Source organism: Myotis daubentonii, chromosome 4 (assembly GCF_963259705.1).
Source record: "Myotis daubentonii chromosome 4, mMyoDau2.1, whole genome shotgun sequence".
Classification (NCBI taxonomy): domain Eukaryota; kingdom Metazoa; phylum Chordata; class Mammalia; order Chiroptera; family Vespertilionidae; genus Myotis; species Myotis daubentonii.
This window is the reverse complement of record NC_081843.1, coordinates 81827596-81841479: the sequence shown is the minus strand read 5'-3', so window position 1 is coordinate 81841479 and position 13884 is coordinate 81827596. Positions and strand designations below refer to the sequence as shown.

At 47.4% G+C, this 13884-nt stretch overlaps 1 long non-coding RNA gene and 1 other non-coding gene across 2 annotated transcripts in view; both read left to right on the top strand.

Annotated features, from left to right (window-relative positions):
- The window catches only part of LOC132232438 (uncharacterized), a 107640-nt gene that overhangs the window by 75562 nt on the left and 18194 nt on the right, over positions 1–13884 (top strand). The gene's annotated exons all lie outside the window — the stretch shown is intronic.
- Positions 7069–7205, top strand: LOC132233964 (small nucleolar RNA SNORA8). The gene has a single exon (XR_009452804.1). It is a non-coding gene; the product is annotated as a small nucleolar RNA SNORA8 (small nucleolar RNA).

Genomic DNA, 13884 nt, shown 5'->3' with positions numbered 1-13884 from the left:
CCAAGCTTAGGAGGGTGTGTGTATGTGTTAGGGGAGGTGTAATCTTATTTCTCTTCTCATCCCCAACACCTGCCATACAGCCTGACATAAACAGGGCATCAGTCAGTAGGTGTTATGGAATGGCATGAACACATTTCAGCCCAAGCTTTGCCCCAATACCCTGTGAGACATTGAACTAGTCAATATACAGCTGGGTCTCCATTTTCCCATCTGTTAGGTGTGAATCATGACTCTCATATTGTTTCAAAGACGAAATAATTTAATGCATTTGGGGATGTGACATTAATAGCCTCCAATATTTTTTCAGCATGTGCTCCTATTAGTAGGAAGTTTCATACATGCATATGATTACATGTTCTATATATATTTACACAGTATATATATTTACACAGTATTAATATATATATTAATCCTCACCTGAGGACATTTTACCATTGATTTTTAGGGAGAGTGGAAGAGAGAGGGAAAGACAGAGAGAAACATCGATGTGAGAGAAACACATTGATTGGTTGCCTCCTACATGAGCCCCGAACACGGTCCGAGCAGGGGAGGAGCCTGCAACCAAGGTACGTGCCCTTGACTAGAATCAAACCCAGACCCTTTGGTCCACAGGCCGATGCTCTATCCACTGAGCCAAACCGGCTAGGGCTACACAGTATATATTTCTAATGGATGAGGCAAAGATAGATATCCTGTAATCCAATAAATAATCTTGTGCACCTTTGGGGTGTCCTGATCCTACTTGGGAGATTATGACTTTAAAGTCTGATAAACACTTACGGGGAAAAGATAAGACGTTGAGCTGCTTTTACTGGCAATACTTCTGATACCCAGTGCTTTGTGTCTTTTCTAACACCACTTCAGCTCTCTGACACCAGCTGGGAATCCCACAATTCCATTCCATTTTGACACTAGATGCTTGACATTAGTGTCAGATCCTACAAGTTAAGGGCGTAGGCCCATAAGAGCACCCTCATTTCAGAAGCTGTTCACAAGTCCCAGAGGTTCCCATACCCCCTCCTTAGGTGGGATAGTTTTCTAGAACAGTCCACAGAGCTCAGGAAACTGCTTTACTGACTCTTTCTGGTTTATTATAAAGGATGTAACTCAGGAACAATGATGGAAAGGATACACAGGACAGGGTGTGAGGGAGGAACGCGGAGCGTCCTGCCCTCTCCAGCTCAGCACCTTCCCAGCACCTTGATGTAGTCACCAACCTGGAAACTCTCCAAACCACATTGTTCGGGATTGTTATGGAGGCTTCATTACACAGGCATGAATCATTAAACCATCGCCCATTGGTAGCTGAACTCAATCTGCAGCCCCATTCCCCTTCCCAGAGATGGTGGTGGTGGTGGTGGGGGTCTGAGAGTTCCAGCTCTCTGATCACATGGTTGGTTCTTCTGGCAGCTAGGGGCTCATCAAGAGTCACCTCATTAGCATAAACTCAGCTAAGGTTGACAGGGGCTTACTATGATTAACAAAAGATGCTCCTATTACCTTGACCACTCAGGAAGTTCTAAAGGTTTTAGAAGCCCTGTGTCAGGAGTCAGGACGAAGACCAAATATATGTTTTTTATTATATTAGTTGTCTATGAATTGCTGTTCATACGAGCATTTTAGTGGCTGAGAAGTAATGTGTGTCCCCACTGATATTTGTTTGATCAATAAATAAAGTATATCATCTCCATTGTAAAAGTACACCCCCCCATCCCATAGGATCCAATAAAGTTCCTTTCATATTCAATGTTAAAATGCTGATCATAAACATTTGTATTTTTTTCTGAGTTGCCTTTCAAGCAGAAAAGGTTGCTCACCACCAGTTTAATGTCACTAGTAACCACATGTGTTTCTTGGGGATGTAAATTCTTGGTCTTGTTAAAGCAAAATGCTCCCTTGTGTACTATGAACAGATGTTGTGGAGACATTACCCACATCAACAGAGAAAACTTCACTCTTCTTGCTCGTCAGAGAAGTTACAGTGGCAATAAGCTGGAGTCCATGTATTCCTTCATTGAACAAACACCTACTGAGTGCTAGGTTCCTGGCTAGTCCCTGGAAACAAAAGATTAAACATGAGTGATGTGGTCTTTGTCTTCACGGAGTTTACAGGCTAACTGTAAGGCAACAGCAAAGGAAACAATGGCAGGTAGGGTGAATTTATGCAGAAAGGCTCCCTGTGCTGAGAGGGAGAACTGTGGGGGTGGGGAGGCAGGGGGCCTCCTGAGAGCCAAGGAAGTTTCTCCAAGTGCCATGTCAGCCCTCTCTGAAGGCTGAGAAGCCTTGGGGAGAGAGTCTAAGCAGGTCTGGTGTTTGCCTCAATTCCAACAGCTCCACCAGAAAGACAGGACGCCAGCACAAGCGCACACACAGCCAAACCACAGGGTGACCGCAGGCACAGAGAGGGCCTGACGCGGGACTCCCGAGGGAAGTGCCCACCTCTGTCCTCTGACACGGCTGTGTCTCTTCTCCATGTTCAGATGGGAGAAAACTCCTTTCTCCATTCTAAGGCAGGCTGTTGGTATTCTTACTCTAAGTCTGGTTAATATGGAAGAACTAACATTTATACATCTGTTCATCTCCCCATTATAGACTTAGTGAGAATGATGGAATCTATTGCCAAAAACAGATTTCAATTTGTCCATCCTTTTCTCAAGCCAGGTCCCTAACTTTGTATGGGGCCCTGACTGTAGGTCTGAGGAAGCGGCGAACCATTAAAGCTAGTGTCACAGGTGAACTACAGGTGCCAAGCCAGCAGGCGGGCCCGGGCCGCTCAGAGCCACTTGAGCGTCTACAGTGCCTCAATGATCCTTCCTTTCATACTGGAAATGCAAAGTCTTGCTTAGAAAGATAGATACTGAATATGGCTTCAGGATCAGGGTCCCTGGCAGTCCCTCCAGCCTCAAGTCCTCTTCTTATAAAGACACTAGTTGTATGGGGTAAAGGGCCCACTCACTCCAGTATGACCTCATTTTAATGAATGAATCTGCCATGATTCTATTTCCAAGTAAGGTGCATTCTGAGGTGTTGAGATTAGAATTTTAGCAGAACACAGTTCCCAAATCCTGTCTGTGAAGTAAGACTTAAAGCACCCACTCTCCCCAGCTCCCCTTCTACTCCTTAGTCCGGGCTGCTGTCAGCACTCACTCAAACTGCTGCTCTAGCCCAGTGGTCGGCAAACTCATTAGTCAACAGAGCCAAATATCAACAGTACAACGATTGAAATTTCTTTTGAGAGCCAAATTTTTTAAACTTAAACTATATAGGTAGGTACATTGTTATTAACTTAATTAAGGTACTCCTAAGGCTTAGGAAGAGCCACACTCAAGGGGCCAAAGAGCCGCATGTGGCTCGTGAGCCGCAGTTTGCCGACCACGGCTCTAGCTCATGAAGTTGGATTCACACGTCTCATGTGCAGAAATGTAGCTTTTCAAATGTTCCTTTAGCTCCACTGGATTTCTACCTCCAGTCACCATGGTGACTGATGCAGGAAGCTCAATCTTGTCATACCCAGGTCAGCTCAGTGAAATTCATTGATTTCTCAGTTGACTTGGGTTTAAGCTCAGTCATGTCCGAGTATTTCTGCCTCCCTTCCTGTCCCTGGCAAGGCAAGGCTATCACTGTCGAGGGCACAGCATGGTGCAGTGGCACTGAGGAGGCATCTGGATTTTTAGTCACTCTGGGCTGGCATCCGTATTCCCCAGCGAGGTCTGGTCTTGATCGTGGGCTTGTAGTGATGACCCCCCACTGGTATTTGCTGAAGCAAACTGGGTGCACATCTCAGGACCATGCTGCCATCTAGTCTGCATCTTAATACTCACCAAGCTCTTGCCCTGGAATCAGGGAGAATTTGGTTACTTTTCCCATAGCTGCTGGTATCTCCAAGGCCCTGGAAGGCTGTGCCCCCTGGCCCTGGGGCCTGGACACCTTGAAGAGAGATTGGTCCTCTGTGGTTGATCTGTAAGGATTGCGTGTCCCAGAGCTCCAGGTGAAAAGTCAGCACCTGCCTTTTTTATCCCTGGATTTCCTGAAACATATTTGAGAGATCAATTTTTTTTTCACAGGACACACTGTTGATTGACTATCATTTCTTTGTCTGTAAGATCTTGAATATCAAGCTTCCTGTTCACTTTTGTATCCCGGGTACTTAGCGCAGTGGCTGACATGTCCTAGGTGCTCAATGAAGTATCTGTTGAATGAAGGAGATTCTCCAGCTGTCTTCTGGAGAGAGTATGTGGCATCTATTGGAGGATATGCTTTAGGAGTGCCACCATCATGGGTAAACCATGGGCTCTGGAGGCAGAGCAGACCTCCCTCAGATCCCAGCCCTGCCATTTGCTGGCTGTGCTGTGTTGGGCAAGTGCCCTTTGCTCTATAAGCCTAGCTCTCTCAGGTGTAGACAGAAAACCACTTGATAGGTTGTGTTGGGTGTAAATTGGATAATGCACAGGAAGCACTTAGCATGCCTCCTGCTGCTTAAGAAAGTGCACTGGCAATAGCTGCTTTGGTTATCACTGTGCTTTCTGTAGCTTCTGTGAACCTCACAGAACTTGCAGATCGAATGGTCTCTGTGAGCTCTGAAGGAGGGACCAGTGCTGCAGGGCCTCAAGTCCATAGTTGGCTGATCACGGAGTTGGGTTCATCAAACTGAGCTTTTGCAGACTCTGGAAAGGCAGATATGAGAGCAGCCAGAGCTGACACCTCCACCCCTGGATGAGAGAGACTGTCATCCTGGGTTTGGTGCCCACCTGTCGGCTGGAAGGATGCATGATTCCGGCAGCTGGTCAGACATTCAAATAGAGGGCGAAAAAGTTACTCTGGTTGAATGCAGAACCACTCCTTTTCCTTAGAAGGTACCAGACAATGGATCTGAACTTCATTTTAATTCCCAGAAGCAGCAGAGATAGCTCCAGAGGTGTAGGCTGTGGGGGAGGGAAGAGGTGTATTTTCCTGGCAGGAGTTCCTTTTGGGATTTAGGGTGTAAGCTGCTCTGTGAACACGGGTCATGTGCTCTAATTACTGTATTAAAATGGTGAGATCTTGCTACCTTCTCTCCTCTCTGTCTTGTTCCTCGCCAGTATGGGGTGGGGAAGTGGTGACATCATTATGTTCTAGATCAAGTGGGTGCCAACTTGAAGACCTGCTCCTATTTTCCACAATTAGGTCTCACTTCGTTGGGGAAATTTTCCAATGTGCCACTCTATTCTGAGAACAGCGCTTTTATTTTTATGGAGGAAACCGAGAGGAGTCTAGCAAGTCTGAAATGGAAGGCAAGTTGGCAAGGAATACTGACCTCCTTGTTTCTAAAATGCACCAGGGGAAAATAAAATCACACACGGGTCGGACCCACACACTGAAAATCAATCTTACTTTCAGAGTGGAATTTAATGGAATGAGCAGTGAAACAGGAGGCTGAGCCCCAGGGCGGCTCCAGAGCAACGGTCACCGCGGTTCGCTATTTGTAAAATGGGGCAACAAGGATCCCAATGAAATCAAAGTTAGTTAAGTAAGCTCCCAATAGCAGTAATTGACAGCATTATTTCGAGCATGTTGTGCCAGGCGCTGTTCTTCACAGCAACCTTCGGAGGTAGGTTTATTATTCCCATTTTACAGGTAGAGAAAACTGAGGCAAAAGGAAGTTCAAAACATTGCTCAACTTTGCGCAGCCTGGCATAGGTGGTCTGGGACCCGGACCGAGGTGGTGTGACCCATGTCAGCCTGGCCCTCACCATCCTCCCATCTGGCCGTACAGGCCGCTGGTGAGGAGGACGAGGCTGCCCTCTGCTGGCAGTGAAATGAAGTGGTTCTGGAAAAGTGCATCTTCCTGGGAAGATTTACTCTGTAAGTGTCCAAATCTAATGTCAGTCACTTGATGAATTCTTTCTACACGCATCTCTCCTTTCCTCTAATCTTAAGCAGAGAGTCCAGAAAATGACATAACTGTTATGCCCCAACAAATTTAACCTAACACGCATACTCTCTGCCACAGCTGTCCAAGTGTCTTGCCTGCATGATTGTCCTCGAGCCTCCTATCAAGCAGAGAGACAGGCACTGATATTGACACCCCCTTTTTTAATAATAAAACTGGGGCACAGTGAGGCTCAGTGACTGGCCCTGGGTCTAAGAGTAGGGGCCAAGTTTGGATTTGAGCTCAGGCTCTGGTTTCAGGGCCTGTACTGGCCCAGAGTTCTGAATTATGACCTAGGGGAACACTCAGGGTGGCATGACGGCCCGGTGTCTTTACTGTGTACTGCCCCCTTGAGTCTGTGCCAAGCCCTGTGCTCACTCAGTCCTTTCCACCAGCCTGGGGCTTAGGTGCTACTGTAATTCCGTTTTGTTGCTTAGGGAACAAAGACTTAGGTCAAGTAACTTGCTCAACATCAATTAGCTAATAAGTGGCAAGAGCTGAGGTTCAAATTCATGTCTGTAGCACCGAAACTCATGCTCCTTCAGTTACACAGTCCTACCTTTCAACACGGGCCTCAGTTAAAAAGGCCTTCCTTCAAAGGTTGCTGGTGATTGGTACGAGGCTGCCTTCCTGGGGGACTGGGCGCGAGCTCCTTGGCTGTCGTTGTCCTGTTCCACAGATTCTGCTTCCCCCAGAGTCACAAGTCTAGGTCTCTCTCTCTGTGGTTCCCTGGCTGGGTCGGATGAGCGGAGGCCCAGAGGGCTGGCTGGTGTATATCCATTTCAACATCAGGCTGAGCCTGTCATCTGGGACATGATGCCATAGCAGGGAGCAGAGAGATTGATTTGGGGAGGATACAGACACAAAGGACCAGTCCAAAGGGAGTCAGCCGGCTAAAGTCCAAGCTCAAGGCAGGTGAGGACCCACTGGCGCCAATAATCATCGGAGGCAGGAGTGGGGCTCAACATTGCTTATTATTCCACAGACATTCTATCTTGCTTCCTTCATGATGGCAATGCCCTCTCCAACAGTAAAGTCTGAAAATGCCAGCGGATCACTTTTTCAGACTCTTTTGCAGCTAAAGGCAACTCTAGAACACAGTCGCAGTTAGTGAGAGGTTTGGGGAAGTCTGTTTTCTTTCTTGATGAAAAGAGGAAGAATTGACTCCATGGTATCTGCATTCAGCAGTTATTCCTGCTGGGTGTTCAAAGGACAGTGTGATATAAATTCAGTATCTGGCATTGTTGGTTTTCTTGGCTTTGTGTATGTTAAAACTGGTATTTTTATTGGTACACTATTCTTATAGTTTCTTACTGTTCAGTTAGACTAATCTTCAATAGGAACTAATGCTTCTCTTCTAAGTCTATTCTCTTAGCAACTTTCAAATATACAAGACAATTTTGTTCACTGTAGTCCCAGAACTTATCATCTTCTCACTGGAAGTCTGTCCCTTTGACTGCCTTTGCCCATTCCCATCTCTTCCCCTCCTGGAAGCCACTAATCTGCTCTCTGAAGAAACACAACTTTAAATTTTATAATATAACTTAATTTCTATTTCTGACCTTCCCTCCCACAACACACACCCACACACTCCTGGCTCAGCTGGAACACTGTCTTCCCAAGGTGAGGACTCAGTCGGTCCTTGGAGATGGGCCCACCAGGTGTGGCTGGTGAACACCATTGTCCTGGTTCTCATGGCGCTGGGATGTGGTGATTCTTGATGCTTCCGTGCTGTGCTCAACACATGAACATCTTGGCGGAGGCCGTCCTTTTCTCTAGAGTCTTTCTGCTTCTCATTGTTGCTTCCAGGACGTGGCTTCAGTTTGCTCTTAGAACCCACAGGCCCTCCCTCCTTTTCTCTCTCTCTTTCTCTCTCTCTCTCTCTCTCTCTCTCTCTCTCTCTCTCTCTCTCTCTCTCTCTCTCTCTCTCTCCTTCCACATTTCAAACCAAACCTGAATAAAAATGTTTTCTAAAATGAAGGCAATTCTCCCTTCCCATTTTGTCCAGAAACCCTAGCTATGCTTAACAAATACCCCGTCCCTAAGGGCTTAAGCTTTTAAAATAAAAGCAAGAAATATGTGCAGGCCACTTTTGTTTCCATCTTGCCAGGTTCCTACCAACAATGTAAATGCAAGGACTGGGGCGTGGAGGATAGGAAAAAAGATACAAAGTGGGAAAAAAAAAAATAGAGTAATATCCTCAAATACTATAGAGCAACAATCCCTTTGCTTAGAGGTGGCACACTGGTGTACTGCAAGAACTTTTAAAACATGCAATACCTGACTATTTAGTCAGGGGCACTGACCTCTTTTCCCTTAGATTGTAAAAAAAAAAAAAAAAAAAAGGAAGAAAGGAATAAATAAATAAATAAATAAATAAATTACAACAACCAACACAACAATAGCTGTCCAGTGTGAATGAATCAAAATTATATCTTTTTTTGTCAGGTCGACAAAAGATATATTTTTTGGTGTGCCGCAGAAATTTAGTAATTAGTTTAGGTGTGACATGAGAGGCAAAAGGTTGAACATTGCTGCTCTAGACTAGTCTATTGGAGGGAGTAATGTGTTAACATGAAGACCACCCCAAACGGCCTGCCCCTTCTCTTTTAAAGCCTCCCCTACAGGTGAGCAGGCATGCTCTCTCTGTGTGCTAAGAGAGCTGCTCTGTCCAGGGAGGCCTGCAGTTCTCCAGCTGCTCAGTGTGGCCGAGTGGCTGGGCCAGGCCCATTGGGGCGAGTGTGTATGGATGTGTGTGTGGCGAATCAGGAAGCTCATTTGGCTGCAGGCCCACTGCTTTCTCCCATCGAGCTTCAACTGATATATAGTGAAGCAGATACTGTAAGCGCCACCTCTTCAACTCATGTGTATAGTTCTCAATTCAAAACCAGAGGCGAGGGGTGTCGTGTATGTTTCCCTTAAGTCCTCACACAGGATGAGCGCCGCAGCAGAAATGTAAACAAAGAGCTGTAGAGTTAGAGATGAAGAGAGGAGTCAGGAACTCCTGCCCCGAGGAAGTGGCACGAGCTGGGACTTGAATGGAGGAGCATTTGCCAGGTGGAGACCCACAGGCTTGCCAGCCTGCTTCTGATTGGTCTTTGCCCCCACCTCACCTTGGCACAGCCAGGGCACCTGGCAGGGGCTCCAGTAACTGTCTGTCGATGGAGAGAGGTTGACCCGGAGGATGTTCCCTGGGGCAGATGGATGACCCTTCAGAAACATGGCAGGCCTGTTTTCCTCATCTCCCACCCGCCACAGCACAAGGCCACGTGCATGGTGCAGGGCGAGAAACACTGGCCTGGCCCACGAGGGACTGCGGGGTGAGCCCAGGGTGTGCAAATGCTGGGTGGAAACTCAGGCAGCGATAAGAGAGCAGGGCGTGAGGAAACTCCAGAAAGTCAAGAAAACTCAGGAGCTTAAAGCAAGTGGTTTGCCAAGTGTGTACTTATATGGAGGAGAAGCCAAGGAGGCAATTCAGTTCAACGACACGCAGTTCAGACTTTTAATACTGAATGCCAACTTGGAGAGAGGATTTTTACTGCGAATTGACAGTGAGTGAAAGCACTGAAGGACTCTGGGAAATCACAGCGTACGGGCAGAAAATAAGGGACGGGTTCATTATTATTGGAAAGCAGTTTTTCTGTGTTTAATCATTCTATACCTGAGAGCTGGATTTTCCCACTGATGCAATTAGAGATTACGTTTTCTAGAGGATGTTTTTCATGTTGAGCAGACAATGGCTCGAAAGAAGAGGGAGGGTGGAGCCTCCTGGGAAGAGAAAGAAGTGTCGCGCTGATGCAGCGAAGGGAAGGGTGAAACTGGATTCAGCAAGGCCCTTCTTTGCACCACAAGTTCCTTCCAAAGCATCAGCCAGCTTGAGTTAGTTTTTGAAATGTAGTTGAAACCCTGTGGTTGATACCCCTTGGGATCTCCAAGTGATTTGGCTATGGTGAAAGTTTGCCAATTTAGTTCAAGTCTACTTAATATCTCTCTCTCTCTCTCTCTCTCTCTCTCCCTCTCTCTCTCTCTCTCTCCCTCCCTCCCTCCCTCCCTCCCTCCCTCCCTCTCTGTAGTAGAGTTACTCAGATGAAAGACACACAGTCTTTGTCCTTACAAGGAGGGAGGAGAGTAAGTCAACAATGACAATACAGTGTGCTAAATGTTGTGAAAGATAAGAACAGGAAACTGCAGAGCACACAGGATGGGCACCTAATCAAACCCGGGACGAAGGTCCCCAAAGGCTGCCAGAGAGGCCATCATGTCTGAGATGAGCTTCGTGAGAGCAGTTATCCCACTTAAGTACTTGGTTGTGGTTGTTGAAGTCCCCTTGGAGCTGATGCTTCAAATCTGTCCCTCTATTTTGCTCTCTCCTTGGGGACCTCCTAGCCCTTAACTTTTGATCACCTGCCTGACTCATCCATCACAACTATTGTCAATATCAGCAGAATCCTGGCTCCAACCCACTTCCTCATCCCTGATGGTTCCAGCTGTGACAATTGACCATAGCTATCTGCTTCGCTCCACAGCCTGGGGATGTTTCCATTCTATTCCACGCCCCAGTCCCCAACCATCCAGCTCTCTGATCTCAGCTCCTGGAGTTGACCTGGTACTAGGATGCTTACAGGACCCGCCCGCCCCGTGCTCCCAGTCATGGTTCCATCCTCAGTCTGTCATCATAGCTCACTGCCATTAGCCTTTCATTTTCTCCAACTAATATTGCTTTAGAACAACATGGTTGTGCCTCAGGATGGACCACAAGTGCCGTATTTTCTCACGTCGGGAGTGACCAGCCCTGCAGCGAAGGCTCATGTCTGCGGCTCACTGCCCTGCTTTGCCTCCTCAGGTGCTCAGGGTGCTGACTGGCTGCTTCGTGGGTTCTTTTGCCTTAGCCGACTTCATTTTACTCCTATCATTCTACTCATTACAGTTCTAGATTATACTCCTTTAAAAAATATGTCTTTTGCGTCATATCACATCAGTTCCCAATTTTGGGGAAACAGAAAGCCCCAGGTTGGGGGTCCAGCCGAGAATCAAACAAGGCAGGTCAGCTCCACAGAGGCCCTGGCCCCCCAACATCTCCCCACCAATTCCTGGGAAGCCTCCTGGGTCAAAAGTCCACAATTCCCCACCCAGTGGCCCTCCTCTGGTCACTGCAGAGCTGAAGAAGGAAGATTCCATCTAGAGAGCAGTGAGTTCAGTCTCAACAGCGACCCAGCAGAGCTACTGGACATTGGTGACTTTTAAAAGGCCGTTCAGGGTACGTGCCAGTGTATTATCGACCAGCATGGGTCTCCGGCCTCTGCTATTGGCCAGGTCTCCAAGCTGCACATATTGCGAACCGAGAGGGATGTGGCCAGAGTTTCTCTAATATCAGTCCTCCATATACTCATCTTCGTTATTGGCTTTATATACCTAGACCAGTGACGGTGAACCTATGACACGCGTGTCAGAGGTGACACACGAACTCATTTTTTTGGTTGATTTTTCTTTGTTAAATGGCATTTAAAATAAATATAAAAAATAAATAAATATCAAAAATATAAGTCTTTGTTTTACTATGGTTGCAAATATCAAAAAATTTCTATATGTGGCACGGCACCAGAGTTAAGTTAGGGTTTTTCAAAATGCTGACACGCCGAGCTCAAAAGGTTCGCCATCACTGACCTAGGCTATTATTGATTTCACTTTTTCTTTAAATCTGTGCAAAAAATGATAAAGACAAGGACCTTCACCTTGTCCTAATCAATAGTACTTGTAAAATTATACTTTGGGTATGTTACTTACATTTTTTCTAAGGAACATTAAATATATTCAGAATAAGTATAATAAAATATTTGCTTGTGTACAAATGAAATCATCTTGCATAGCTCCAGGGGCACACACCCCACACTTTGTAAAACACAGACACGGAGGAGCTTTAAGTAGCTAGAATCCTGTTCACATCACCAGAAGCCTCCTATGTAACAGACTCACCTCCACTCACGATGGGGCTCTCGGAGAGCTCTCCGTGATGCAGCTGTTCCTGATGCTGGGTCGCTGTGGAAGCCTCAGGCCTCACACTGTAATTCTTCACAAATGACTGAGACTCGAGCCCTCTCAATCGACTCGATGTTTGAGTGCTTCCTGGTGCCTGGTGCCCGGTGAGGCACAGTGGCCGGGGCACTTGCGGCCCTCCCTTTAAGCATCTCTCTTTCCCTGAAAAGTTACAGAGGACAACAGCTAAAGAACATAGGATACAAGTTCTGTCTGCTGCCTGTGCTGTTAGTGTCAGACACCCCAGGGAGGAGGTCCGGGGCTCAGGGTGGGGTCTAAAAGGGACCTCTCTTTTCCCCGAAACCCAAACTGTTTGACCACTCATCAGCCACATCAGAGGATAGAAAATGAAGCAGATGAGAGAGCTTGGGAGAAGAGGAGAGAGAGAGCTGGGTGGCCAGACTTCCTCACGTCCATTCACACCTGCCACGCAGACAGAAACGCTCCCGTGCAGGAACTTGAACACGCCGTGACCGCCTCCCTTAGCGAGCAAGGACCAGTCATGCCTGGAATCTTCAGTGCAGAGCAACCCCGCAACCCTGCCTGGGGAACACGAAGAAGGGACACCGGAGAGGCCGATCTGGAGAAAGTGGCGTCGAGGAAAACCCCTGAAGGGCGAGAATGCTTCTAAATGCATGAATAGATTTACAGTTTCATTTTGGGACAGAAATAGTGGTTCTTTCTGCCATCCCCCCTATGGCCAGCCTCCATTCTGTATCCCAGTAGAAATTAAGTCCATAAATATCCTCCATAGAACAGTAGTATGGTATGATCCCTGCAATAATCGCCCCCAGGGCCCAGGTTCCTCCAAGAAAATGCCACGGTGAGATGAGACTCTGATCAACAATCTGCTATAGAGCAAGGAAAGTGTGAGGCCTTAGATAAGCTGGTCGATGGGCATGGACTGCGGTTTGAGGTGAAGTGCCATCTCTCCGATGGACGTAGTGCTGTGTGATTGTCTCCCGGCTGCGTGTATGCCCCGTAAGCCTGTATTTGGCAGTGTCCCTCGGCAAGAGTCAGGATCAAGCTCATCTGGTCCCATTTGAGGAGCCCAACGCCCGTCCCACAGGTCAGCCTGAGGAACGGAAGCGCAGTGGGTGCCTGCCGCGACTCTGCCACCTGCTGGGCTACTCTAAAATGTGGACACGGCACCACTGCCTCTTCTACCGTCAGCAAGAGCGCAATTCTGCCTGAGCTGGTCAGAGATTGTGACCCCAAACTCCCCACTTCAGCTCGGACCCTCCCTCTCCTCTCACCGGGTCTGGGGAGCGCAGGAGGCGCAGAGGAAAGCGGCCTTGGGTCCTATCCCCATGGCGAGTCTGGTTCACGGCGCAAACCCCCATTAGAGTAGAAGAAAAGGACCCACTGTATTTCTACCACAGGGTGGACTACTAGTAAATCCCTCCTTAAACAGGTGAAGGCAACATGGGCTCTGCCGCTAATGGATAACGTTTCAGACCACAGCAATAACGAATGGTGCTTCATACACTCGTGGGAGACACACATGGAAGTAGACTGCAGGCTAGCGATTGCTGAAGGCCGCTTGAGACGTCTGTCACTTGGCAGACACAGTCTGAGGGACATGCTCCACCTCACGTCACGACATCCTCGAAGCAGCAGCTGCATGTAAATTCAGGCGTCTGGGAACCAGCCTGCTGATGCTTCCAGCTCCCAAAGAAAGGTCTTCTAGCACCAGGGAAGGCGGGGTGTTAGGCTTTTGAAAGTCCTGAGAGTTGATGCAGCAAAAGGTCATTTTTGCAACTGTTTCTGTATCTTTTGCATTTCTGTTTTTGAAATTGTCGCTCATTATGCAAGTCAAGGAACATTTCCTGAATTCATTGCTGGGGAAAGTTTCTTTGACTGAATTAATTTATTAATTTTCCCAACAAATTTTTATTGATTATTTATTGTGTGCCAGGCACTGGGCTAGGTGTGGGAACAGG